General features: G+C 38.5%; 1 protein-coding gene and 1 pseudogene across 4 annotated transcripts in view; both read left to right on the forward strand.

The window, feature by feature from the left end:
* The window catches only part of PDE1A (phosphodiesterase 1A), a 372,031-nt gene that overhangs the window by 70,533 nt on the left and 273,524 nt on the right, over positions 1-27,974 (forward strand). The window lies entirely within an intron of this gene.
* On the forward strand, positions 8,495-21,793 carry LOC127491739 (FUN14 domain-containing protein 1 pseudogene; annotated as a pseudogene).

Raw genomic sequence — 27,974 nt, forward strand, 5'->3', positions numbered from 1 at the left:
AGTGTGTGTACCTGTTCCTGGAGGGGCCACTGGGATTGTGGAGAGTAACAGCTGTGTGTTAAGGCATCCGAGTGTGACGTGTTCTCTTGCCTGTGACTTATATAACAGTCAATAGCTAATTATTATTTTAGGCATATATGCATTTTAGAAAGATATACTCTTATGGTAACTTAGAAGATGGATTGGAATGAGTGGTCAAGGTGCTAAAGTAGACAGTAGAGTGGACATGAGACTAACTAGGCAACAGGGATGAGGAAGGCGGAAGAAAAGATGACTTAGTGAAGTGACTCATAAATAAGCTCTGTGACCTTAAAGAATGTAAAGTTATGAGACAAGTTAAACATCTACTCAGCCTCTATATGTACTAGGTATGGTGCTGAGCACAATGGGGAAGATTACTTTTTTTCTCTAGAAACTCAGAAATTTGTGAAAAACACAGGTACATTGGATATTTAGAGGCTTGTAAAGTTTTTTTGGCTCTCACATTTAATCACCTTTGTAGAAGTCATCACTGAGTGTTGGTGGTTAGAGTTGGACTTCCTGTTGCAAAGTTCAAAGGTGGCCACATGTTCTCTCTCCTTTCACACTTCCTGGCAGCTAGGCTGAGTCGACTGGATGTTTTGGAGCAGACTCAGAATGTGGAGTTACTAATGTCCTGGGGACTTAGAGATCAGTCAAGGTAAAATGTAGCCACCCAGTGTCCTTCAGGAAATTCCTTTCCTAAGTAAATTTGACATGACAGATATAAACATAGATACCAGTGCACATAAGAGAATACGAGGCATGATTTAGTAAACAGGAAGGGCCAGGCCTTTAAAGCTTGCTGTCAATACTGAAGGAAGTTCACGTGGTCCAACTTCAACTTTTTATTTCTGCTGCTGATTTTCTTCTTTTTTACAATTTTTATATTTTCAAAATTGTTAGTTTTTAACGGATTCAATATAGTGCGTAGATAAAATTTTAAAAATATGATATTCCCTTCTTCCCTCCTTCCCTCCCACCCTTTCCTCTTTTCTTCCTCCCTCCCTCCCTTCCTTTCTTCCTCCCCCTCTCTCCCTCCCTCCCTCCTTCCGTTTTTCCCTCCCTCCCTTCCTTTCTCTCTCCAGCCCTCCCTTCCTTTCTTCCTTTCCTTCATCCTCTTTTCTCTTTCTTCCTTACTCTCTCTTTCTTTGTCTCTCTCTTTCTCTTTTTTTAATAAACATATCTTAAATTTACATTACAGTAAAAAGGTTTAATGTTTTACCAGATAACAATTTAATAAGTAGGAGACTTGTCAACTTCCTCTTAATATGCATTGGAGAGAACCTTTTCATGGTGAAGGATTTAATATTCCCTGCTTAGAGAGCTTAGCGTTTACAGGTTCTCTGGGTTAAGGAAGTAAAGGATTTAGCACTTTGTATAGGGTCTTCTATCTCTGTGTTGGTACTTTCATTAACTTTATACTGACAATTTACACAGGAGCCTCCACTTATTTGTTAGGATTAATTAAGTTGCAAATTATACACATAATTTAATAGCAAATTATATATATATAAATAGCAAATTATATATGTTATATATATTCTCTCTCACTATATGTATATATATATAAATGGTAAGGATTAATGAAAATTGTGATTAAATGTATTAAAACCATAAAAGATTTCATGACTTCAGAGAACTTGTTACAAATGAGTTATTGTAACAATGTAAAGCATTTTTACTGTATTGTATAAAAATTAAAAAAGGAAAAAGAGAAGATATTATTAAGCATAAAGAGTTATCTTTAGAATATGATAAAAGAACAGTTGGGCCACTTAAATATAGAAGAGTGGGCTGGCACAGTTATCAGTGCAATTTTGGGAGCACTTACCATCATTTTAATTATCCAGAATTTATTATGGCTTAGATTGTTTTTATAGACCAGTATTTTTAAAAAGTGGTTGCCTAGGCCGGTGCCGCAACTCACTAGGCTAATCCTCCGCCTGCAGGGCCAGCACCCTGGGTTCTAGTCCCGGTTGGGGCGCTGGATTCTGTCCCGGATGCCCCTCTTCCAGGCCAGCTCTCTGCTGTGGCCCGGGAGTGCAGTGGAGGATGGCCCAGGTCCTTGGGCCCTGCACCCGCATGGGAGACCAGGAGAAGCACCTGGCTCCTGGCTTCGGATCAGTGCAGGGCACCAGCCGCAATGCGCCGGCCATAGTGGCCACTTGGGGAGTGAACCAACGGAAAAGGAAGACCTTTCTCTCTCTCTTTTTCTCTCACTGTCTAACTCTGCCTGTCAAAAAAAAAGTGGTTGCCTACACACCAATTTTGTCTTCCCCTACATTTTTCTTTGTTTAAAGAAACTCTTCCAGCCAACACAATTTCCCCTGATGTGTGATGCCTGACATAAGAAAACATACAAGGCTGAGTTGGGAATTCTCAGACTTGGTCCTGAATTCTCTATTTCCTGTAGTCATCTCTGAATTTTAGTTTTCTCTTTTGAAGATTAGACTCACATTAACCTTTTTAGTTGCTTAAGAGTGTTATTCTGAAGATTGAATTAGCAACAAATTAAAAAATACCATTTCATCACTATCCCCCATCCACAGCCTGTTTATCGGGGTAGTACTTGTTATACCTGACATGTTTAGTTACTGAATTATTCTCATCCTGAGATAGAATGGAAATTTCATAAACACAGAGACTTTCTGTGTTTTGTTCACTCTTTTCTTTCAAAAGCAGAGTGGTGCCTGATACAGATTGTGAACTGGGTAAAATGTAGTTGACTAAACAGGAAAATAAAGATGTTACCATTTAAAAAATGTTCATTTTGGATAACTCCATGGTGCTTGTGCCAATTTTAAAAAGTCAAAAAATCATTTTTGATTTATACATAATATTTGCACATACTTTTGAGGTACAATAAGATAATTTGATATATCTATATAATGTGTAATGAACAAATCAGGGTAATTAACATTTCTATTTCTACATTTATAATTTCTATGACTTGGTAAATAACTAAGAATAAATTGTCTCTTAGTTATTTTGAAATATATAATAGTAATTTATTATAGGCTGTGGTTACACTATTGTACTATGGAACACTGGAATTCATTTTCCCTTTTCTAGCTATACTTTTGGCTATTATCAAAAAGATAAAAGTTAACAAATCCTGGCTAGCATGTAAAGAAATGGAACTCATGCACACTATTAGTGGGAATGTAAATTATGAAAACAGTATGGAGACTCCTCAGAAAACTGAAAAAAAAGGACTATCATATGGTTTAACAATCCCTCTACCAGGTATATCTCTAAAGGCAATGAAGTCAGCATATCAAAGAGATGCCTGTTCTCATGATTTACAATAACCAAGCCTGGAGTCAGCCTAGGTGGCCACCAACAGATAAATGGATAAAGAAAATATTGCATATGTGGGAGTACTTAAAAAAAAAAACCATAGAAAAATTGAATAAAAATTGTTATTTTGTTGCAAAATCTTTGAAACCCATGCACGGTTTCTTTTTTATATGATAAGTAGTTTTCATGAACTTGTTGAAGACCACTTGTATACACGGATTTCAAATTTTTTTTAGGCCAGCATTGTGGCATATCAGGTAAAGCTGCTGCCTGAGGCATTGGCATCTCATATAGGCACTAGTTCAAGTCCTGCTGCTCCACTTCCCATGCAGCTCCCTGCTAATGTGCTTGGGAAAGCATCGGAAGATGGCCAAAGTGTTTGGGCCTCCATACCCATGTGGGAGACCTGTAAGAAACTCCTAGCTCCTGGGTTCGACCTGGCCCAGCCCTGGCCATTATGTCCATTTGGGGAGTGAACCAGCAGCTGAGGAGAATCTCTCTCTTCCCCCCTCCCTCCCTCCTCACCTCTCCTCACTCTTTCTCTTCCTTTCTCTCTGTAACTCTTTCAAATAAATAAATTAAGTACAAAAATTTCTTTCATGCCAAATCAAAATTATCTTCTGGTTCCATTTCCACAAAATTTTAGAGTACCCATGAATACACAATGACATATTATTTGGCCACAAAAAGAATAAAATCCTATCATTTGTGGCAGCATGGATGGAACTGGGAGATGTCTTGTTAAGTGAAACAAGCTAGACACAGAAAGACACGTTCTCACCCTTTTGTTGTAGCTAAGGAGTGTATTTCATGGAAAGAGAGTAAGATAGTGGTCCATGAGAGGCAAGGAAGGGCAAAGAGGAGGGTATAAATACAGTTGGGTACCACCGTGGGAAATGAAGGCAGGGGAAAGTCTTTCTTGTTCAATTTGGGGTTTAGGACCTGGGATTATAGGAAGCCTTCTCATATTCGGTTGATGATCTTTGTTATCCATTGTACTGTTACTCCATTTTATTTCAAAAGAAGATCATTTACTTCCTCTTGAAATTTTTGTACAAGCTATGAAAACTATTATTTTTGAAAATGTATCTCACTATCATGTATCTTTGGCTTATACCTTTGATAGTATCAGTGACTTATAGATGAACATTTCCTTTATCAACAGCGAAAGGTACAGGAGTTTTGACTTGAACTTATCAGAGCCTAAATTTTACTTCAGCCAACACAAGTAACAAAGATATTCCTTAAATATAATCAATTTCATTTTCCATGAGTAATTCTCTCATTAAGCCAAGCCTATTCTCCTTGTAATCATCTTAAATTTCCACCTCTCATAGCTATTATTTAGCCAGTTTTTTTTTTTTTTGGTTGAGAAAAAGTCCTTCACATAATGCCAAAAACATTATATCTATATGTAAATCTATCTCTGTGTGTATATATAATGTATATGTACATGTATATATACATATATATATATATCTCCAAAGTGTTTCTTAGAATTATTTCTATTTTATACTGCTTGTCAGTACACACATTCATTTCAGATAATTCACTTACATAAGAATGAAGACTTCTACTTTGAGATTTGCCAGTCATCACATCATTATCATTATCACCACCAAGGCCATTCATTAGCACTGACCTATTCTGGCACTGTGGTGTCCAATCAAACCTTTTCATAGAACCATAGACTTTCAGATTTGGAAGTCACCTTGAAGAATCTTAAGTTTTTTATAGTATACTTAATTACCATCTACAAAGTGCAATCATTTCTGAAATTTTGTCTAGTAATTTTTGTTCAAATGCATCATTTAAATTGTCTACAGGTAGATGGCTGCAGAAGATCTTGTTTATTTATAATTTCCTATCTTGTAAGTTAAGTGCTTAATATAAGAATGTATGATACTTGAGAAAAGTGGCTTATATGTTAGACATAGCAGAGTTCACGGCAAGGTCAGTAAAATAAGATTATGAGGGGTCACCAGCAAATAATTAGGACTATTTTAGAATGTGAAATTTTTTGCAAAAATCATCCAGCAGACTAAAAGTAGTAATGAATTTGCCTTTTTCAAGGTCAGCGGAATTGTTACCTGAGATTGAGAGCACAGCTTCCCTGGAAATGTATTTAAGTACCTAACAGGAAAGGGAACATCTACCAACCTAATCCATCCAGATAGGGATTCTCAAATACGTTAATCCTGACTATTAGGAAATTGTTTTGGGAAAACCAAGTTTATGAGAACTGGGTGTGAAAAGCAGAAGTGGCATTGAGACCAAAGAAAGTAGTAGATAAATCAGGATTACACAAAGCATAATATATTAGGCACTTACAGAGAGAAGTATGGTCTTGGGCTGCTACAAGACAAGGGAATTCCCATGCCATAAGGCAGCAGAAAAAGGATGTTTTGTAGACAAAAGGTAGTTCATAGCTAACTGAAGTGCACCTGGACTTTCTCAAGAAATATTAATATTTCAGGCATCAGATAAAAGACATTCCAGGCATTGGTTCCCAGGATAAAATGTTCGGTAGATTATCTTAATGACTTTGTTTATCCCGTAGTATTTGCGATGACTGTCAGGGTCATCTAAAAGGCAAGTTGGCAGTTACAACCAAGATGGCTTCATTCATGTCCAGCTGGATCCATATAGAAGTGTTTGAAAATATTGGGGTATAATTTTTATTTTTTCTAATAACTAAGGAACACCATAGGCACTTAGTGTGCGAGGTGCTAGAAGTCTCACAATATGAAAAGCTGTCTTTCATCCTAGAATATTTTAAAATCCCCTACAAGACATTTGAAAAGGTGCCTCTCTCTCTCTCTCTCTCTATATATATATATATATGTATATGCCTAGAAACAAATTACGTTTTCAATATCAACACACATTTACACACAATATGCCTGACATATGCCTTGACAAGGTTTTTTTTTTTTTTTTTTTTTTTTTTTTTTTTTTTTTTTTCAGGCAGAGTGGACAGTGAGAGAGAGAGAGACAGAGAGAAAGGTCTTCCTTTGCCGTTGGTTCACCCTCCAATGGCCACCGCAGCCGGCGCACCACGCTGATCTGATGGCAGGAGCCAGGTACTTATCCTGGTCTCCCATGGGGTGCAGGGCCCAAGCACTTAGGCCAACCTCCACTGCACTCCCTGGCCACAGCAGAGAGCTGGCCTGGAAGAGGGGCAACCGGGACAGAATCCGGTGCCCCGACTGGGACTAGAACCCGGTGTGCCGGTGCTGCAAGGCGGAGGATTAGCCTAGTGAGCTGCGGCGCCAGCCTCCTTGACAAGGTTTTTAGTATCCATGAAATTTTCTAAGTGGTTCATAGCTCTTTTCTGCATGTGTAGCTGTTTGTTTGCAGTGGTTAATATAATCATTTGTAATTTCAGGATGTCTTCTACATCTCATCATACCTGAGTATGTTAGTATATATGAAAATTCATATTATTTTATTAATTTTATTTGTGCTATATTATATATAAGGAATCATATTGATTTTGTTTATTGTGGTAGTCAAATCATGTTATTTATTAAGTTATAATTATATAAGTTATAAATGTATAATAAAGGGAACACTACAAAATTTTTTTTTAACTTTTATTTAATGAATATAAATTTCCAAAGTACGACTTATGGATTACAATGGCTTCCCCCACATACCGTCCCTCCCACCCACTACCCTCCCCTTTCCCACTCCCTCTCCCCTTCCATTCACATCAAGATTCATTTTCGATTATCTTAATATACAGAAGATGAGCTTAGTATACATTAAGTAAGGATTTCAACAGTTTGCTCCCACACAGAAACATAAAGTGAAAAATAATAGATGATTTTTTTTTAAATGATGATGAAATCAGATCAGACCTATTGTCATGTTTAATCCCAGTGAGAGTCAAGTTGGGAGTTGATCATTTCTTTCTTTTTTTTTTTTTTTTTTTTTTTTTACAGAGGATCAGTTTAGTATGCATTAAGTAAGGATTTCAACAGTTTGCACCCCCATAGAAACACAAAGTGAAATATATTGTTTGAGTACTCATTATAGCATTAAATCGCAATACACAGCACATTAAGGACAGAGATTCTACATGAGGAGTAAGTGCACAGTGACTCCTGTTGTTGACTTTACAAATTGACACTCCTGTCTATGGCATCAGTAATCTCCCTATGCTCCAGTCATGAGTTTCCAAGGCTATGGAAGCCCTCTGAGTTCTCCGATTCTTATCTTGTTTAGACAAGGTCATAGTCAAAGTGGAGGTTCTCTCCTCCCTTCAGAGAAAGGTACCTCCTTCTTTGAAGCCCTGTTCTTTCCACTGGGATCTCACTCGCAGAGATCTTTTGCCAGAGTGTCTTGGCTTTCCATGCCTGAAATACTCTCATGGGCTTTTCAGCCAGATCCGAATGCCTTTAGGGCTGATTCTGAGGCCAGAGTGCTATTTAGGACATCTGCCATTCTATGAGTCTGCTGAGTATCTCGCTTCCCATGTTGGATCACTCTCCCCTTTATTTATTCCATCGGTTAGTGTTAGCAGGTACTAGACTTGTTTATGTGCTCCCTTTGACTCTTAGTCCTTTCATTATGATCAATTGTGAACTGAAATTGATCACTTGGACTAGTGAGATGGCATTGGTACATGCCACCTTGATGGGATTGAATTGGAATCCCCTGGTATGTTTTTAACTTTATCATTTGGGGCAAGTCAGCTTGAGCATGTCCCAAATTATACATCTCTTCCCTCTCTTATTCCCACTCTTATGTTTAACAGGGATCACATTTCAGTTAATTTTTAACACTTAAGAATAACTGTGTATTAATTACAGAATTAAACCAGTCATATTAAGTAGAACAGACAAAAAAAATACTAAGAGGGATAATGTATTAAGTTGTTCATTAACAGTCAGGGCTATGCTGATCAAGTCACCGTTTCCCATAGTGTCCATTTCACTTCAGGAGGTTTCCTTTTTGGTGTTCAGTCAGTTGTCACCGATCAGGGAGAACATATGGTATTTGTCCCTTTGGGACTGGCTTATTTCACTCAGCATGATGTGTTCCAGATTCCTCCATTTTGTTGCAAATGACTGGATTTCATTGTTTCTTACTGCGGTATAGTATTCTAAAGAGTACATATCCCATAATTTCTTTATCCAGTCTACCGTTGATGGGCATTTAGGTCGGTTCCAGGTCTTAGCCATTGTGAATTGAGCTGCAATAAACATTAGGGTGCAGACCGCTTTTTTGTTTGCCAATTTAAATTCCTTTGGGTAAATTCCAAGGAGTGGGATGGCTGGGTCGAACGGTAGGGTTATCTTCAGGTTTCTGAGGAATCTCCAGACTGACTTCCATAGTGGCTTGACCAGTTTGCATTCCCACCAACAGTGGGTTAGTGTCCCTTTTTCCCCGCATCCTCGCCAGCATCTGTTGTTGGTAGATTTCTGTATGTGAGCCGTTCTAACCGGGGTGAGGTGAAACCTCATTTTGGTTTTGATTTGCATTTCCCTGATTGCTAATGACCTTGAACATTTTTTCATGTGCCTGTTGGCCATTTGGATTTCCTCTTTTGAGAAATGTCTATTGAGGTCCTTGGCCCATCTCTTAAATGGGTTGTTGGTTTTGTTTTTGTGGAGTTTCTTGATCTCTTTGTAGATTCTGGTTATTAACCCTTTATCTGTTGCATAGTTTGCAAATATTTTTTCCCATTCTGTCGGTTGTCTCTTCACTTTCCTGACTGTTTCTTTTGCAGTACAGAAACTTCTCAATTTGATGCAATCCCAATAGTTAATTTTGGCTTTGACTGCCTGTGCCTCCCGGGTCTTTTCCAGAAACTCTTTGCCTGTGCCAATATCTTGAAGGGTTTCTCCAATGTTCTCTAGTAACTTGATGGTGTCAGGTCTTAGATTTAGGTCTTTAATCCATGTTGAGTGGATTTTTGTGTAAGGCGTAAGGTAGGGGTCTTGCTTCATGATTCTGCACGTGGAAATCCAATTTTCCCAGCACCATTTATTGAATAGACTGTCCTTGCTCCAGGAATTGGTTTTAGATCCTTGATCAAATATAAGTTGGCTGTAGATGTTTGGGTTGATTTCTGGTGTTTCAATTCTGTTCCATTGGTCTATCCATCTGTTTCTGTACCAGTACCATGCTGTTTTGATTACAACTGCCCTGTAGTATGTCCTGAAATCTGGTATTGTGATGCCTCCAGCTTTGTTTTTGTTGTACAAAATTGCTTTAGCTATTCGAAGTCTCTTGTGCCTCCATATAAATTTCAGCACCAATTTTTCCAGATCTGAGAAGAAGGTCTTCGGTATCTTGATTGGTATTGCATTGAATTTACAAAAATTTTTTTAATAAATGGATCTTTGGGTCTATCACAATGATTTTGGAATTTTAGTGTTTATCACACTCTCCCCCAGGCCTTATTAAAATAACAAACTATTGTCCCAACACTGAATCAGTGTTTCTGATTCAGTGGGCTTGGGAGGAACTGTGATTACATTTGCATTGTTGACAAGTTCCTTGGTGGTGCTGATTCTGCTGATCCAAAATGCACACTTTGGAAGCAAGGAAGGGACTAATTGGTTTGAGACCCTGAGTAGAGCTAAGCAACACTGACGATTAAGGAAGCAACATTTTATACCTATCTTGAGTCCACATCTATCTGGTTGCAAAGATAGACCTGAATTTTCTTGGATTATTTTGTATTAAAATGTACACATGAGAGGCAGGTATCATGCATGCATCATGCTGTAGTAGGATAAGCCACTGTTGGGATGCCCTCATCCCATATCAGTGTGCCTGTTTGAGTACTGGCTACCTTGTTTCCAAACCAGCTTCTGGTTAGTGCACATCCTGGGAGGCAGCAGATGATGGCTTCAGTGTTTGCATCCCTGACACTCATTTGGGGGATCCAGGTGAAGTTCTCAAATCCTGGCTTCCGCCTGTCCCAGCACTGGCTGCTGTGGGCATTTGGGGAGTGAACCAGCAGATGGATGAAAGAATGGAAGGTATGTCTCTCCCTTCCTTTCAAGAAGATGATTTTGAGTAGATGAAAATAAACACTTTTGGGGCTGGTGCTGTGGTGTGGTAGGCTAAGCCTTTGCCTGTGGCGCTGACATCCTGTATGGGCACTAGTTTGTATTCTGGCTGCTTCTTCGATCCAGCTCTCTGCAAATGGGCCTGGGAAAGCAGTGGAAGATGGCCCAAGTCCTTGGGCCCTTGCACCTATGGGGGAGACCCAGAGGAAGCTCCTGGCTCCTGCCTTTGGATACATCCAGTTCCAACCATTGTGGCCATTTGGGGAGTGGACCAGCGGCTGGAAGCTCTCTCTCTCTCTCTCTCTCTCTCTCTCTCTCTCTCTGTGTGTGTGTGTGTGTGTATGTTTCTCCCTCTCTTTGTAACTCTACCTCTCAGATAAATAAATAGTCTTTTTAAAAAGAAAATAAAACTTTTTACAAGCATGTATGTGATGTGTCAGAAATCATCTAATCATAATTTATTCTGAATGGCTAGCCCACACACTTGTTTGTAAATTCTCCCATTAAAGGAATGCCCTGTGCAAAGAAGTATTTTTTTAATAAGTTCAAAATACTTTCAGAAAATAAGCAGACTTGTTCTGGTTGTATCATGGAGACCTGGAACACCCCTCCCCAAGACTACGAAAGTGATGACAACTCTTAAGTAGTGTTGGATTTAACTGAGATTTAAGAAGACACAACTGTGGGAATCCAAGTGTTTGGCCATAGCTTGGGACCTATTGTAGAAAAATACTTAGTAGCTGCCAGATGGTAATAGGTTTCATGACGGGCTGGTATGCAGTATTTTTGTTCCAGGAACTTGTAAGACTTGCAGCAATTGCAGTAGGTGATGGTTTTCTTCTCCTTCAGATTGGCATTTACAGTGGCTTTGTGTAGGATGAGTGGAAGAGAGTTGAAAAGATGTAAACAAAACAAAAATATAGATTAAGAAATGAGCAAATAAAGCAACAATTGAAATCAACAATATAATTAAAGAAGCAAAAGAATTTATCAAACAGAACATTGGGATATCCAGAGGCTTTGTGGGAGGGTTTTTGCTAGGCCTTGCATCTTAAGGACATGAGAGTTCTACCATAGTGGATTCAAATGTGAGAGCAGAACTGGAGGTGACAGGACGCTTCCTCAGCAGTACCCGCTGCCAGAGCCTCCAGGAAAAGGGGAATGACTAGCTGGACAAAACTGAACTCAAGTCTTACTATTTCTGCATCCGAAGCTTGGCAAACCAGCATCTCTGATAAAACAACCTATGCACTATGTGAATAATAGTATTCCCGAGCAAAACACGACTTTCATAAATTTAAAAAAGTATATCTGTTTAGAAACAAGTCTATAAAATACCATCAGTAAATATAGATTTGGAAAGAAAAAAATTCAATTGGACTTAATGTCTGATGAAATGTTAGCTTTTGTATAAATATGTTATTCATTGTGTTTTACAGTATAGTACTGGTAACTTTTTGTTTTTAAAGATATGTTTGCGAGGCTGGCGCCGTGGCTCACTTGGTTAATCCTCCACCGGCGGCACCAGCATCCCATATGGGCACTGGATTCTGTCTCGGTTGCTCCTCTTCCAGTTCAGCTCTCTGCTGTGGCCCGGGAAGGCAGTGGAGGATGGCCCAAGGGCTTGGGCCCTGTACCCGCATGGGAGACCAGGAAGAGGCACCTGGCTCCTGGCTTTGGATTGGCACAGCGCTGGCCGTAGTGGCCATTACGGGGTGAACCATGGAAGCAAGACCTTTCTCTATGTCTCTCTCACTGTCTACAACTCTACCTGTCAAATAAAAAAAAAAGATACGTTTGCAATAAATTCAAGAACCACAATGTCCTTTTGTAGAAGGATTCAGAAATAATTGTAATCAGTATATTTAATAATTCTATAAATAATAATATTAATAATAATTATTATTAATTCTGCTGGTGGTAGTAAAAAGAAAATAAACAGAGTAAATGGGGGCAGCATGCTTCTGCATTGGGCTGTTGAATGGTCTTACTAATATTTCTCAGGACGAAGAGTAACATGGCCTCCTGCAGTGACTATTCCAGAAAGTTTCTTGAGCTGTTTAGTCAGAGTACCTACTTTATAATACATGGTTGATATGATGATACCAATGTAAAGGAATAACCCTGAGTCTTGCCATCATCATGCTTTACTCAGGTGGCTCACAAAATTCTGAGCAGGAGCTATGATACGTGATTACTCTTAAGCCATAAAAGACATCTAGTCATTCTGGTCACACACACACACACACACACACACACACACATGTCTCAGCAATGATATACCCCATTTAGTATAATCATCAATGTATACAACATTATTTAAACTGAAAGGTTTTCTAATCTCTCAGTTTGGATCTGCTTATGTAGAACATCATGGTAAGCCGGCGCCGTGGCTCAATAGGCTAATCCTCCACCTTGCGGCGCCGGCACACCGGGTTCTAGTCCCGGTCGGGGCGCCGGATTCTGTCCCGGTTGCCCCTCTTCCAGGCCAGCTCTCTGCTGTGGCCAGGGAGTGCAGTGGAGGATGGCCCAAGTGCTTGGGCCCTGCACCCCATGGGAGACCAGGAAAAGCACCTGGATCCTGGCTCCTGCCATCGGATCAGCGCGGTGCGCCGGCTGCAGCGGCGGCCATTGGAGGGTGAACCAACGGCAAAGGAAGACCTTTCTCTCTGTCTCTCTCTCTCACTGTCCACTCTGCCTGTCAAAAAAAAAAAAAAATTAAAAAAAAAAAAAAACATCATGGTAGGAAAATAAGTGGGGGCACAGTCACCTTCTATTTTTTTGTTGGCTAGAAATTTAACTCCTTTTTAAAAAAACTTTCATTTAGTAAATATAATTTTCCAAAGTACAGTTTATGGATTACAATGGCTCCCCCCCGATAACTTCCCTCCCACTAGCACCCCTCCCATCTCCTGCTCCCTCTCCCATTCCATTCACATCAAGATTCATTTTCAATTATCTTTATATACAGAAGATTGATTCAGTATATATTAAGTAAAGATTTCATCAGTTTGTACCCGCACAGAACATAAAGTGTAAAATACCGTTTGAGTACTAGTTATAGCATTACTTCACATTGGACAACACATTAAGGACAGAGATCCCACATGAGGAGTAAGCACACAGTGACTCCTGTTGTTGACTTAACAATTTGACACTCTTGTTTATAGCGTCAGTAATCTCCCTAGGCTCTTGTCATGAGTTGCCAAGGCTATGGAAGCCTCTTAAGTTCACTGACTTCGATCTTATTTAGAAAAGGTCATAGTCAAAATGGAAGTTCTCTCCTCCCTTCAGAGAAAGGTACTGCCTTCTTTGATGGCCCCGTTCTTTCTACTGGGATCTCACTCGCAGAGATCTTTCATTTAGGTGTTGTTTGTGTTTTTTTTTTTTTTTTTTTTTTTGCCAGAGTGTCTTGGCTTTCCATGCCTAAAATACTCTCATGGGCTCTTCAGCCAGATCCAAATGCCTTAAGGGCTGATTCTGAGGCCAGAGTGCTGTTTAGGACATCTGCCCTTCTATGAGTCTGCTATGTATCCCACTTCCCATGTTGGATCATTCTCTCCCTTTTTTATTCTATCAGTTAGTATTCACAGACACTAGTCTTGTTTGTGTGATCCCTTTGACTTTTAGACCTATCAGTGTGATCAATTGTGAAAAGAAATTGATCACTTCGACTAGTGAGATGGCATTGGTACATGCAATCTTGATGGGATTGTGTTGGAATCCCCTGGCACATTTCTAACTCACCTGCATTCACAGAGCTGCTTCATGTTTACTGTTTTTCTCCTTCCCTTCGTCCCTCCCTCCCCCCTTTCCTCTCTTGCATGCCTTCTTTTCTTGCCTCCCTCTCTCACTCCTTCCTTTCTTCTCTTCCCTTTGTTATACTGAGGTTTTGGCTGACTGTGATGGAGCAATTTGAGGGTTCCTCCTGCCTTGCCTTAGGGTGAATTTCTAAGCAGTCATCATCCCCATCTCCAAGGCACTTAGAGATCCTACACCTTCTTGCAGCTGAGGTCTTTGCACTCTTCCAGGAGATGCTCTTTGGCAGGATGCAAGGTGATTCCAAAGTAGCTCATTCTCTTCCTGGCTGAATCGAGACCAAGGAAACCCTTGTAGATCCTTCCCCACCGTCAACACCAGGAGTGCAGGTTGGCTCCTGGGGGTCCATCTTTCTTCATCGAGGTGTCAGTCAGTTTTTTTACCCTTTAGATTTCTCTTGGGTGAGTCGTAAGTCAGGCCATGGGGTCCCTTATATTCCAAGAGATCCCTGTCAATGCTTTCCATTGATCCCACTGCAACCACTCTGCCTTGGTGCCATTGGAGCTCACCAAGAGTCTGTTCCAGCTACTGACCACATGGGCTAATTATCAGCACAAGTTCGTGGGACACAGGGGCACATTGTGATCGCTTGAATGCATTTTACAGCCCAGTCTTCATTAACTTCAATGGGAATTACAGAGAATAAGCTTAAATTATTTGTAAATCACATTTGTCAGAAGGAAAGGACTTGACATGGGTGATGTATGTGCTTTTTATATTCTCTATTGTTCTTAGAAACGGATACACAGTGCCAGCTGCAGATGTCTTCCTTTTATAGTCAAGACACAGAAATTTTGCAATAAGAACAATTCTTAGTTTTTATACTTGTAATTTTTAAAGATTTATTTTTATTTACTTATTTGAAATACAGAGTTAGTTATAGAGAGAGGTAGAGACAGAGAGAGAGAGAGGTCTTCCATCTGCTGGTTCACACACCAAATGGCTGCAATAGCCAGAGCTGAGCCAATCCAAAGCCAGGAACCAGCAGCTTCTTCCGGATCTCCCAGGTGGATGCAGGGACCCAAGGATTTGGACCATCCTTTTCTGATTTCTCAGGAGCATTACCAGGGGTCTGAATCAGAAGTTGAGCAGCCGGGATTCAAACTGACACCTATATGGTGCTTTAACCCACTGCGCCACAGTGTCGGCCCCGTACTTGTTGTGTTTTTATACATCATGAATATCTCACAGTTCTCACAAATATAATATTAATGTAACATGTCTCTGGTGAAGAAATTATAATTACCAGTGCATAACTCTGGGAATTTGTAAAGAAAACAATAGCATTAACAGGAATGAGCCTGATTTGAGCCTCACCAGTTCTTGATTCAATCAAACTGCAAAGGATTTTCATTTCCTAAGTAATGTTTATTTCATTAAGAAAAAAACCATTTTTTGAGAACTAGCTTGATGTCATTGGATTATTGTCTCCTGCCTTGAGCCAATAAATTCACTTTCATGTGCAGAGCTTGCATTTTGGCCCCTGGGCTAACAAAGGCACATGAACTGAGCTGGAGTCATAAACTGAACATTTCTGAATTATACTCAAGGAAGATTTTATGGTTTATTTCTCCAACTGGAAAGATTTTGGCTCAATTTAGCACCCTATATCCCCAATTTTTCTATTCTTTTCCTTTGCCCAATCCTTTATTGGCTCTGGGTTAATAAATTTTTGTGGGTGCCACAGTCTTTTGAAAAAATATGCTTTGTGCTTAAGAATGCTTTTATTTCCTTTTATAGGGAGAAAAAGAGACAGCAGCTGGCAATAAGAGTAGTTACAAATAATGCCAGTGATAATAATGTTGATGATGACAAATAAAAAGCCAATATTTATTGGGACGAGTAAGTGGCAAAGTAGCTTAAGCCTTCACTTGGAACGCCTGCATCCCACATCAGAGTGCTTGATTCAAGTCCCGGGTACTCCATGCTTCTAATCTGGTTTCCTACTAATGTGCACCCTAGTAGGCAGCAATGATGGTTCAGATAATTGGGTCCTTGCCACTTCCATAGGAGTCCAGGATGGAGTTTCTGGCTCCTGGCTTCCACTTGGCTCAATTCTGGCTGTTGAGGACATTTAGGGAATGAACCAGTTGATGGAAGATCTCTCTGTTGCGTGCTCTCTCTCTTCCTCTTTCTCATCACTCTGTCATTTAAATAAACAAAAGTAAAGTAAGTACATTTTACTATGTTCTAGGTACTATGCTCAGAATTTTATAAATTTATATTATCATATTTAATCTTGACAATTTATGAAGCAAAAATAATTTTGCTTATATCTTGTATGTTGTAGCAGTCAGTATAATGGAGTATCTTAGTTGGTTTAATTTAATCTAGCATGTTATAACGGCTGAAGTCTAAATTAAAAAAAAAAGATTTATTTATTTTGAAAGGGAGAGAGAGAGAGACAGAGAGACAGAGAGAGAGAGACCCTTCATCCGCTGGTCCCCAAATGGCTACTACCACCTGGGCTGGGTCCAGGCCAAAGTCAAGAGACAGGAATTCCATCCCGGTCTCCCATGTGAGTAGCAGGAACCCAAGTCCTTGGGTCAGCTTTAACTGCTTGTGCCAGCTTTACCTGCTTTCCAGGCTCATCAGCAAGGAGCTGGATCAGAAACAAAGCAGCCTCGCATTGAACTGGCAGTCTGATATGGGATGACAGTATTGTAGGTGGAACCTTAACCTGCTGTGCTCTAAGCCTGGCCCCAGAAATCTAATTTTTTTTTTTTTTTTTTTTTTTAGTTAAAGGCTACATACTCTATACAGTTGGCTACATACTCCATACAGTTGTTAAAATTACTATGGTTCAATTTACTTAATTAGGGCAGTTCTGTGAAGTAGTTACCATTCTGAAGTCTATTTTAAACATATGGAAACTGAAAGCATGGGGACATTAAGCAAAATACCCAAGCTAGTCAGGGACAGAATGATATACAAACTCAGGCATTTTTGTTTTCTGGTTTTATGGATATTAGCACTTTATAACTCTTCCCAGCCAAAGAAATCAAGATAATGCTGAAGAGTAAGTGTCTAGTGCCTCTCAAAGAATGTGGGAAGCAAACTTATGCAAAATAGAAAATTGACAGTTGTACTTTCTCCTTTCAATCTGAAATGCCATCGACAATATTTGAACCTCAAACACCCTCTTTTGCTGAAGGAACATGTTATAGGTAATGAAGTGAAGGATATTATCCAGCCCATCCCATTCTTTTCACTATTAACAGTCCAGCATAAATTGCCCATTGAGGTGTCTGTGGTTTTACTTTTGTTTTTGGCAAGACTGAGTTGGTGATCTTTTTACTCACATTTTAATTTTTGGTGTATTTTTCCTGCTTATCATTTATATTTGGCAGGAAACACCCACATCTGGGTGTATTGTCATCTCTGATGCCTTTTATTCACAGGCTTATTACAAGGTTTGAAAAACTAGTATCCTCAAAAACTCTAGAAGTTGTTCCTGGTGAGTGTGTGTGTGTGTGTGTGTGTGTGTGGTATACTTCTATAGGTAATATAATTATAGCATCTGCCAATAGTTTTAATTTTAAATATAAACATATTTGCAAATATAACGTCTAATTAACTGGATTTATAGAGCGAGGAAAAGGACATTGCTTTAGTGCTGGTATGTAGTATGGGCTCAGTTTCCCCAGAGGTAAAATGACTTGATCTCTATAGTATCTTTTCACCCTGGCACCACAATTAGTGTTTGTGCAGGCTATGAAATGGATTTAGAGTTGAATATGAAAACCTTGTAGTGGATAAAGCCTTTAAATAAAAAAAAAAAATCAGTTTGAGCCGTTGAACCACACTAAATTAAACCAATTCAAAACTCTGCTGAAAAGAACTGTAAGTGAATACATTTGCTGGTACATGAAAATTGGCTGTCATGCACAATCATTAGCAGTGGGTGATAGTTTTTTTGGATGTAATGTGGAAAGAACAGAGCTGTTTTGAAATGCCTTTGAAGTTTTTTCTTTCAGTTCCAAATATCTGAGATTCTTTACAATTTTCACAGCGAAATGGTCTGTAATTTTGCTGGGTTCTAAAAAGTCACATATGGTTTACAATTCTCGAGTTTCAGGGTACTTGTAAATCAGATTCAGTAAGGGAATTCATAAGTTGGAAGAATAATTCAAAGTTAACTCTAAATTACCTGATTTTAAAATCTGCTTTCAATATGACACAAAAACAAGCTAGATGGTAAGACTAAGTGAATGATGTGGGTTTACTTATTTATTGTATTTAAATTCTTTTTCACATTAGAAACATATGCTCTGATATGGTACAAATAGGCCAAAATAGTAAGAAAAGAAGGAAGTTGGTCAAAGGTTATTGAACATGCACCCACTTTTCAAACATGAATGTTAGGATCTTGGAATGTTAAGAAAGTCAAGGATTTGCATAATTAGAAGAAGGTTTCCTAAGCTCATATTGTAGAGTTCAAATGTTCAACTATAGCTTGTGGTCATATGGCATAACTGGTGTCTGCAAAAACATCAGTGACACCAGGGTTGTGGAGTAAGGTCACATAGTTAAGGAGACAACGCCTGGGCTCCAAGCAAAGCTTGTGCTCGATCCCTATAATGTCAAAAGTTTTTCCAGTGGTTGTAGTCATCAGCAAACATCCATGACAGCTTAGGGATGGCACTCTGAAGCATAAGGTTGTTTGAGCAGCTTAGACACAGTCCAGAGAGTGAAATTTTATACTCGTTCATTCATTCACTCATCTACCACTTACTGTCTGTAACACCCAAGAGTCTAGCAGGACAACATGTCATGGACATAAGAAACTATGATACACAGTAGACAGTGAGTTGTGAGAAAGGATACAAGTTTGTGTTTGACCAGAGAAAGGAGAGTCACTAAAGAAAACATGGTGGAAAGGTAGCCTTGCAGCTGGGCCTTGCAGAGTAGGCATGAATGCCTCAGTGGACAGATCCCTAACATGCCAGGTGTCCACAAGCATCATCTTTACTGGGATGTGTGAGGACTTCTATTTGTTGGCAGTCCCCAGCAGGTTTCTTCTATTGCTTTCTACTCATATGCTGGATCAGCAAAAAAAAAAAAAGGGGCGGGGGGCTCTTTATGAGTTGAACTCATACAGGGGAGGGTGAGTGGGTGGACTCAGAATTTTGGAAGAAGTAGGTCAGGTATGTCTTCAGTCTGAAACAGCTGCTGGCTGATTTCCATATGGCCTTCTTATATGGCCATGGCCCTCTTATATGGCCATGGCCCTCTTCCACCACTTGGAAATTATTGCTCATAGATGACATAAACTATGAGGACAGCAAAATTGAGTGCAATATTATATAGGGAAAATGAAGGACACAAAAATTTATGAGGGGAAACATCTTGTAGTAAATTTGATATGAACAAAAAGTACGCATGTACGTGCATGTGTGTGTAAATGAAAAAAATTGTCAAAGTAAACATTTCCCCAATGGTTTTCTTTTTGAAACTAGGCAACTTGAAGATACAATTCTAGAGTTTAATATATAGATTAAAATGAAAAAAGTATGCAGTTGCTATGCATCAGACATTTGTCTAAATGCTGTAATGTCACTTATAAAACATAAATATTTGGCCGGCGCCGCGGCTCACTAGGCTAATCCTCCACCTTGCAGCACCGGCACACGGGGTTCTACTCCCGGTTGGGGTGCCGGATTCTGTCCCGGTTGCCCCTCTTCCAGGCCAGCTCTCTGCTGTGGCCCGGGAGTACAGTGGAGGATGGCCCAAGTGCTTGGGCCCTGCACCCCATGGGAGACCAGGATAAGCACCTGGCTCCTGGCTTCGGATCAGCGCGGTGCGCCGGCCACAGCCCGCTGGCCGCAACAGCCATTGGAGGGTGAACCAATGGCAAAAGGAAGACCTTTCTCTCTGTCTCTCTCTCTCACTGTCCACTCTGCCTGTCAAAATAAATAAATAAATAAATAAATAAATATTTTCTAAGGTGTCCATGAATATTTTCCCTTTTTTGCAGATGAAGAAATTGAAGATTAACTACTTTAAATGACTTCCTTGGATCACACACCTTGTTAGAGGGGGAACTGAGATTCTAGTCAAAGCATGCTTTTCCAGAGTTCTTGCTTTTTATTCTGTATCAGAGAATCACTTAAAAGCATATTAAATTAATGTTTAATCATTTAAACTAAACATTACTAATATGTAATATAGGTTAGTTAATTAACCAAACAGTAAAATTAGCAGATTTGTTAACTTTCAATATGAATAGCTACTCTGCTTCAAAGTAAATGACTATCTCTTGTCAGTTTTTTTTTTTTTTTTTAGTTTTATTTATTTATTTGAAAGGCAGAGTTACAGAGGCAGAGGCAGAGCCAGAGAAAGAAAGAAAGAAAGGTCTTTCATCCGCCAGTTCACTCCCCAAATGACTGCAAAGGCCAGAGCTGGGTCGACTGGAAGCCAGGAGCCAGGAGCTTCTTCCAGGTCTCCCACGCAGGTGCATCCTCTACTGCTTTCCCAGGCCATAGCAGAGAGCTGGATCGGAAATGGAGCAGCCTGGACTTGAACTGGGATGCCGGTGCTGCAGATAGCGGCTTTACCGGCTATGCAACAGCACCAGCCCTGTCTCTTGTTGGTTTGTTATCTCTCACATTTCAGACAGAATTCGTTCCCTAAGTCAAGGCATTTGTTGTAATCACTCCTGACCTACACGAGAGATTATACTTAATTCAACAGATGCTTAATAACAGTAAACTTTTCTCTACCCTATTCCTCTGAGTTGATTTAATCTATGATAAACAGAATGCCAGTAAGTGATCAATGGCTAAGAAATATATTGTAACCCTTTGTTAACTATTGACTAAACCGACAGAGGTGATCTGATACAGCTGAGGGGTCCCTGGTCTCTTCCTGGCAGGAGACTTGGTAACTGTGTATGCCTTTCATCCAGTAAGCACTTAAGATGCCAGAAAATATCCCTGGGAAACCAGCTGTATCCATTATACTTTTTAATTAATTTATTCTGGTTTTTCTACTTAGAACAGTAATATGATACAAGCTGAGATGATATAAAAATGATGCTGCATTCTGACTTTAAATTTTTTCAGTTGAAAAACTGGTACATTTATCTGACATATTAGCATTTTAAATACTGATAAATACTGAATATTCATGGCTCAGCATGTCACCTCATTTATATCATACTAATTGCTTAATGCGTTTTGGTGAAATTCTCTTTTGATGCTAAAGGCCCTTGACCATATTGAAAACAATTTAAATCAAGATTTAATTGAGGGTTAAAGAAAATACTTTTAGGAGACATGTTGCAGTTTTATGCCAACACACTAATCTTTAAAACAGCCCAAGTATTTTTAAGCTTCACAAATGGAAAAAATAACAATATCAGCCAGGAATGAAACAAGATATGTTTACATTGTTATTGCTCTGAGCAGAAACCGATCCAAGTAATAGGATCAAAAACCATACAATATTTTGATTCAGTGTCACTTTAACCACTAACTTATCTTCTTGTCCTGTGGATTTTCCTCTTTTCTATACTTTTTTTACATTGAAGCTAATTTGATTTTTATTAGCAAAACTATTTTCTTTTAAACTCTGAGATTACTCTCAAGAACAATATTTATCAGTTTCAACTCTCCTGAAGGGAATCACTAACATTCATGGAACCCAGAAAAAACAATGCTAGTTAGAAACAAAACAATGTCATTTGATTCTATGTCAGATGGGAAAAGGGAATGTTTATTTTGAGGAGAAAGTTCAAGGCATAAACTATTTATTCTAAGTGACTTGTTTTACTGTTGATTTTATATCAATGAAAAGCTGATTTGGACTATTCTATCATCCCCATTGAGATTTTAATAATTATATTTAGAATAAAATCCCTATTTTCTCATTTTTAAAATACTATGTTTCTATATCTTCAATAAATTTTATCAACAATTTAAACATCTTTGTTTTCTATCTAAATTAGCCATAGGTGCTGAGAAAAAAACTGTACTGAATGCTCAACCACCCCTTTATCATTTCCAAACAAAATTATGGTGTATGGTCCAACATACTCTTAAATTCCATTTTCTACAGCCAATAAAAGCAAATTTTTGGCAGAGATCCAACGTATGCCTAGTTTATCTTGTGTATCTCAGGACTATATTAGCATACTAAATCCCAAAGGTTAGTTATCTTTTCCATTCTTTTTTCTCATTTTATTCATAAAGGAGAATAAGAGTACTAAATTAAATACTTAAGACATTCTCTGGGAAAAAAGTATTCTATAGTGAGATATGCATCTGTGAAGTTATGTGTGGATAGACAGAGAATCTTTTATTAGAAGATAGTATGTAGAAGCTAATGTTTTGGAGGTAAGTATAATCATTGCTATTGAACTGTCATAGCTTCTAAGCTTTCTCAACACACAGAGCAGGATACACACACACACACGCATGCAAACATACACAAACATAGGAAGATAGATAGCTATAGATACATACATATATAGATAAGTATATTTCTTTCCAAACTGAAAATTTGTAGGTAGTTTTCTGCTAAAATACAATATAAATATGCATTTAATAATTAGCAATCCAGTTTATGTAAGACAGTGTCAAATAGATGTACAGGATACAAATATGTTTTCTCTTGATTCTGCACAAAATAAAACAGGAAAGACACAGTTACCATTAACCAGAGGGAAGTAAAGTGCTATTGCCTGGATGCTGTGAATTTTTTGGAATTAGAAGTCAAGTTTCTCAACAGCCACAAAGAGAGACATGTAACTCAGATTTTCTCAGGAAAGGTTTCTAAAAGTAAGACATATCCACACTGAGTGCTGAATGGAAAGCTGGAAGTGGCTATGAAAAGAATTTGAAGAAATCATATTCTAGGCAAAGGAGCTTGGCGTCTGTAAATTCCTTGAGGGAGAACATTTTGTTTTAGTTGAATTGAAAGTTTAATATATCTGAAACTTTGAATGTGTGTCTATGTACTGGATGAGTGGGTGGGAAGTTTGAGAGACAAAGCTGTAATGCAATATTTATATGTAAGATTTATGAAGCTTAAATACAATATATAATATTTCATATTATATAAAATGATCTTAAAGAGTTTGGCCATCATCGGGGCATCTGGGAATCCATTGAAGGATTTTAGGTGAATAGGAATTATAACTTTAAGGAGTTTTATTTACCCAATGATGAAAGAAAATGTATGTATACATAATTATTACGCAAAATTGAAAGTTTTATAAGTCTTGGGAAAATTAAACAATGATAGACGAATTAAGAGCTGGAAGATTATTTCTACTCAAAGAGTTCAGGTAAACTTTGGGGAAGGGGAAGCATTTTGGTTGGTTTAATATTCAACACGGTCATAGATTTTTCCATTTTATTCATTATTGATTGTTTTGTTTGTTTGAAATTCACTGTGAACTTGAAAAATACCTAGAAACACTTACGAATCATTGTCCTAAAGTTTGTAATCTTGCTTCTGAATTTTGGTATAAAATTTTGGTGTTAAAGTTTATTATTAGATAAAAGCATTAGATAAGCTGAATTATAAATTTCCTTTGATTTTCAAAGATTTTGATATAATAAATTAAAGTTCTAGAAAGTTAAAATAATTTTTAAATTTAATATAATTTAAAGTTAAATTTGGAAGAATAGAGCAGGAAAGCCCAGGAAAATTGTTTATCTTTTCTACTATTTTTAATTCTTTCTTTCTCTATACATATTTAAACACACACATAAATATGAACTTTTATTGTAAGACATAATAAAGTTAATATGTGTTATATAATGCATTAAACTTGTAACAAATCATTTGTATATATATAATACAGTGATTAAAAGCAAGGAGTTTGGACAGGCATTTGGCCTAGAGGTTCAGACACTGGTTGAGATGTCTATGTCCCACATCTGAGTATCTGGGTTCAATTTCTTATTTTGGCTCCTGATTTCCACTTCTCACTATCTCATAATCTGGTAGGCAGTGATGATGGTTCAAGTAGTTGGGTTCCTGTCACTCGTGCAGGAGACTTGGATTGAATTACTATCAGTTCAGCCCCAGCCCAGCCCCAGCCATTGTGAGTGTAATTTTAGAGTGAACCAGCTGATAGGATCTCTCACTTTTCCTTTCTATCCTCTCCCCATCTCTCTGCATGAGTCTTTGCCTCTTAAATATATATTTATATATTTTGATCAAGACATGTAACACAGATGAAATACTGCTGTCTGATCTACAGTTCTTATTCAAGTTCTGCCTTTGTCCCAATAGTATCCTTTAATACTATGTCACTCCTAGTCCAGGATCATGCATGATTACATCACCCAAGATGATATACCACAACTACACAGTGGTAAAAAAAAATGAAATCTGGTCATTTACAACAAAATGGATGAATCTGGAAAACATCATACTTAGTAAAATAAGCCAGTCCCAAAGGGACAAATTCCACATGTTCTCCCTGACCTGTGATAACTAATAGAGCACTTAAAAGGGAATCTGTAGAAGTGAAATTGACACTTTGAGAAGCTATGACTTGAACAGCCCTTGTCTTGACTGTTGTGGAACAGGTTTTTTTTCTTTATATACAATTTTTGAACCCTTTACTTAATGTAGAGTTAGACATATTTGTATAAAGTCAATTGAAAATAGATCTCGGCTGGCGCCGCGGCTCAATAGGCTAATCTTCACCTGCGGCGCCAGCACACTGGGTTCTAGTTCTGGTCGGGGCACCGGATTCTGTCCCAGTTGCCCCTCTTCCTATCCAGCTCTCTGCTGTGGTCTGGGAGTGCAGTGGAGGTCCTTGGGCTCTGCACCCACATGGGAGACCAGGAGAAGCACCTGGCTCCTGGCTTTGGCTCAGCGCGATGCGCCGGCTGCACTGTGCTGGCCACAGTGGCCATTGGAAGGTGAACCAGTGGTAAAGGAAGACCTTTCTCTCTGTCTCTCTCTCACTGTCCACTCTGCCTGTCAAAAAAAAAAAAAGAAAAGAAAAGAAAAGAAAAGAAAATAGATCTCAGTAATAAATAAGAGTGGGAATAAGAAAGGGAGGAGGAAGAGGGATGGGTAGTATGGGTGGGAGGGTGGGCATGGTGGGAAGAATCACCATGTTCCTAAAATTGTAATTAGTAAGTGTATGAAGTTTGTAACTATAAAGATGTATAGTTCTGCACACATTTCTACAGATTACTTCTAAGGGTATAGTTTAAAAACTTACCATGGAACCCCGAATCCCCTAAAGCTGGGTGGTAAAAATACCATCGTAAGTGTTAAAGTAATCATATGGATAGGATTAAGTGTCTGGTAATAATACTAGATAGAATTTAAAAAAGAGTGAATATTCCAACATGGGAAGCAGTCCACACAGCAGATTCATAGAATGGCAATGACTTTAAATAGCACTCTGACCTCAGAATCAGCCCTTAAGATGCTCTGGTCTGGCTGAAAAACCCATAAGAGCATTTCAGGTGTGGAAAGCCAAGACACTGTGGCAAACGATGTCCTACATGAAGGACCTTGGTGGATGAGATCCCAGTGGAAAAAAGTGGTCATCAAAGAAGGAGGTATTTTTCTCTGAAGGGAGAAAAATGGTCTTGTCTAAATACTGACTGAGTTTGTGGATTCAAAAGGCTTCCATCGCCTAGGCAGCTCATGTAAGAGCCTGGAGTGATTACTGAAGTCATACATAAGAGTGTTAATTGTTAAATTAACAAGAGTCACTATGTACTAACTTCTGTCCTCAAAGAGTTGTATTACAATTATGTCTAAGTGCTTGCAAAGATGTATCATTCTTGGGTGCTTTTTAAAGATAATTAAGTTTCTAAAAAAAGTAGTGAAATTAACTTCAAGGTGTAATGACTTTGAACAGTTCTTGTCTCGACTATTGAGGAACAGTTTTTTTTTTTGGGGGGGGGCAAATTGTTGAACTCTTTACTCATAGAGTTGGTTTTCTGTGTGAGGTCAGTCAACAGAGTGTCACCTTTTCTACATATACATTAACCACATAGTAAGCTGATGCAAGTTAATGCCAAGCTGAAGAAGACAGAGCAGCTTTGCCCTGATCTTTTCTTGGATCCTTGAATGGAGTTGAATTCTTGCACAGGTTCTCCCAAAAGAAAAGTTTTCTTGAAAACTTTAAATAAAATTGTCAAAGTAGGGAAAAACCAAAGATACCAAATAACCAACTTTCTTGTAGCAAAATGTAGTCATGTAAACAGATGGTCACATTTCTTCTATGACCTCAAATATTTGTTCATTTAGACCCTATATTTCTTTAATATGAATTTTTATAGGCACAATTGATGAAGTGTTTGGCATACCTATTAGAAACATTTTCCAACCTCCATAGTTTTCTTGGCTTCAGAACTTTTTATCTTATGAACATGTGATTCTCTAGCCCAACAACTGTTTTCATTAAGGCCACTAGGGCTTCCATAGTCAACTATAACACAAATATTTTTGTTCTCTCTTCTTTTCAGCTCTGGTAACAACGACACCATTGTCCAAGTTGACATCCACCCCAATTTTGTTGTAGGACAAATTTTTAATCCCAACTTCCCAGTCTACTGGATATCTTCACTGGATGCTCCTCCCTATCCATCCTTCAAGTGCCAGAGCTTAACTGCTTGGGCCCTTACACATCCAATCCACGTGTTCTCTCTGTGACACCATTCATGTTCATAATCTCATATTCATGCAGTGGTCCCCATTTTAGCTCTCTGCTTTCATCAATTTACCAACTATTTTAATTCAAGTATCTAACTGCTACCTAAACCTCACCACTTGGGCCATTAGTATTGCAAACTCACTGTGTATCACCAATGAGCTTGTCATTACACTTCTTCCTTAGTATCAGTCCATATGGGACTGGCCCCAGATGAAATTCTTAAGAGAGCTTCTTGAAGTTGGAGATCAAGGGAACAGCAGAGTTACTTCCTGAAGCTCAGGGGCACTTGGGGATAAGCATTTTCTGAATGGAAAAGCCAGAGGAACTCTGCAATGTTTGGGAGGGTGAGTAACTTGACCTTGAAATTTCCTTCAGATTCTAGGAGGCTGTGCTTCTATTTATAACAAGTAGTAACCCTTCAAGGTAAAAAAAAACTTAGGTGTATATGAGTTCCCATACTGAAATAATATGTGCTTTCAGTATAGCTATGTTCTGTATTTGCAGAAAAATGGAGGAAAGCATGTTCAGTACCATAACTTAAGATTCAAATTAATTGATAATATCCTTGGACCTTATAATTTGTAAAGAAAATTATTCATGAACTAGGAGTAAGAGAGTAAAGATTAAAGTACAAAATGATCATAAGGAACAGAGAGAGGAAATCAAAGTGTATCATATCAGATGGCCCCAACTGTGTGGCAGGCAGTAGTGGTTAAACACATGGGCTATGGAGGAAAATAGTCCTGGCTTCAAATTCTTGCTCTTCTAGCCCTAGCTGTACATTATCTCTCTCTAAAATCTGGATTCCAATTACTATCCCAACTTGTCATTAGCAAAATTCATTGCAATAGGGGATGCAGAGCCCTAAACAGTGCTTGATTGATAGTATTTGCTCAATAAATGGCTAAGTTCTTTTACTAGAATATGGAAGCAACATAAACTCATAGTTTTAGGATTGCACTCATGTAGCCTTTCCAGTCTTTTTAGTGAAGGTAAAACATCTTGTGATGTAGTTTTGAAAAAAAGATGTTTTAATTTTAATTCAATAATTCTTTTGTTATTTATGTTGATGTCAACATGAATTTAAAGAGAGAATTGCAATCCTGAAACACATCTCAGTATTGGACAGCCATTCTCTATGTTGGGGCTAGAACCACGAGTTCATT

Source organism: Oryctolagus cuniculus, chromosome 3 (assembly GCF_964237555.1).
Source record: "Oryctolagus cuniculus chromosome 3, mOryCun1.1, whole genome shotgun sequence".
NCBI lineage: Eukaryota > Metazoa > Chordata > Mammalia > Lagomorpha > Leporidae > Oryctolagus > Oryctolagus cuniculus.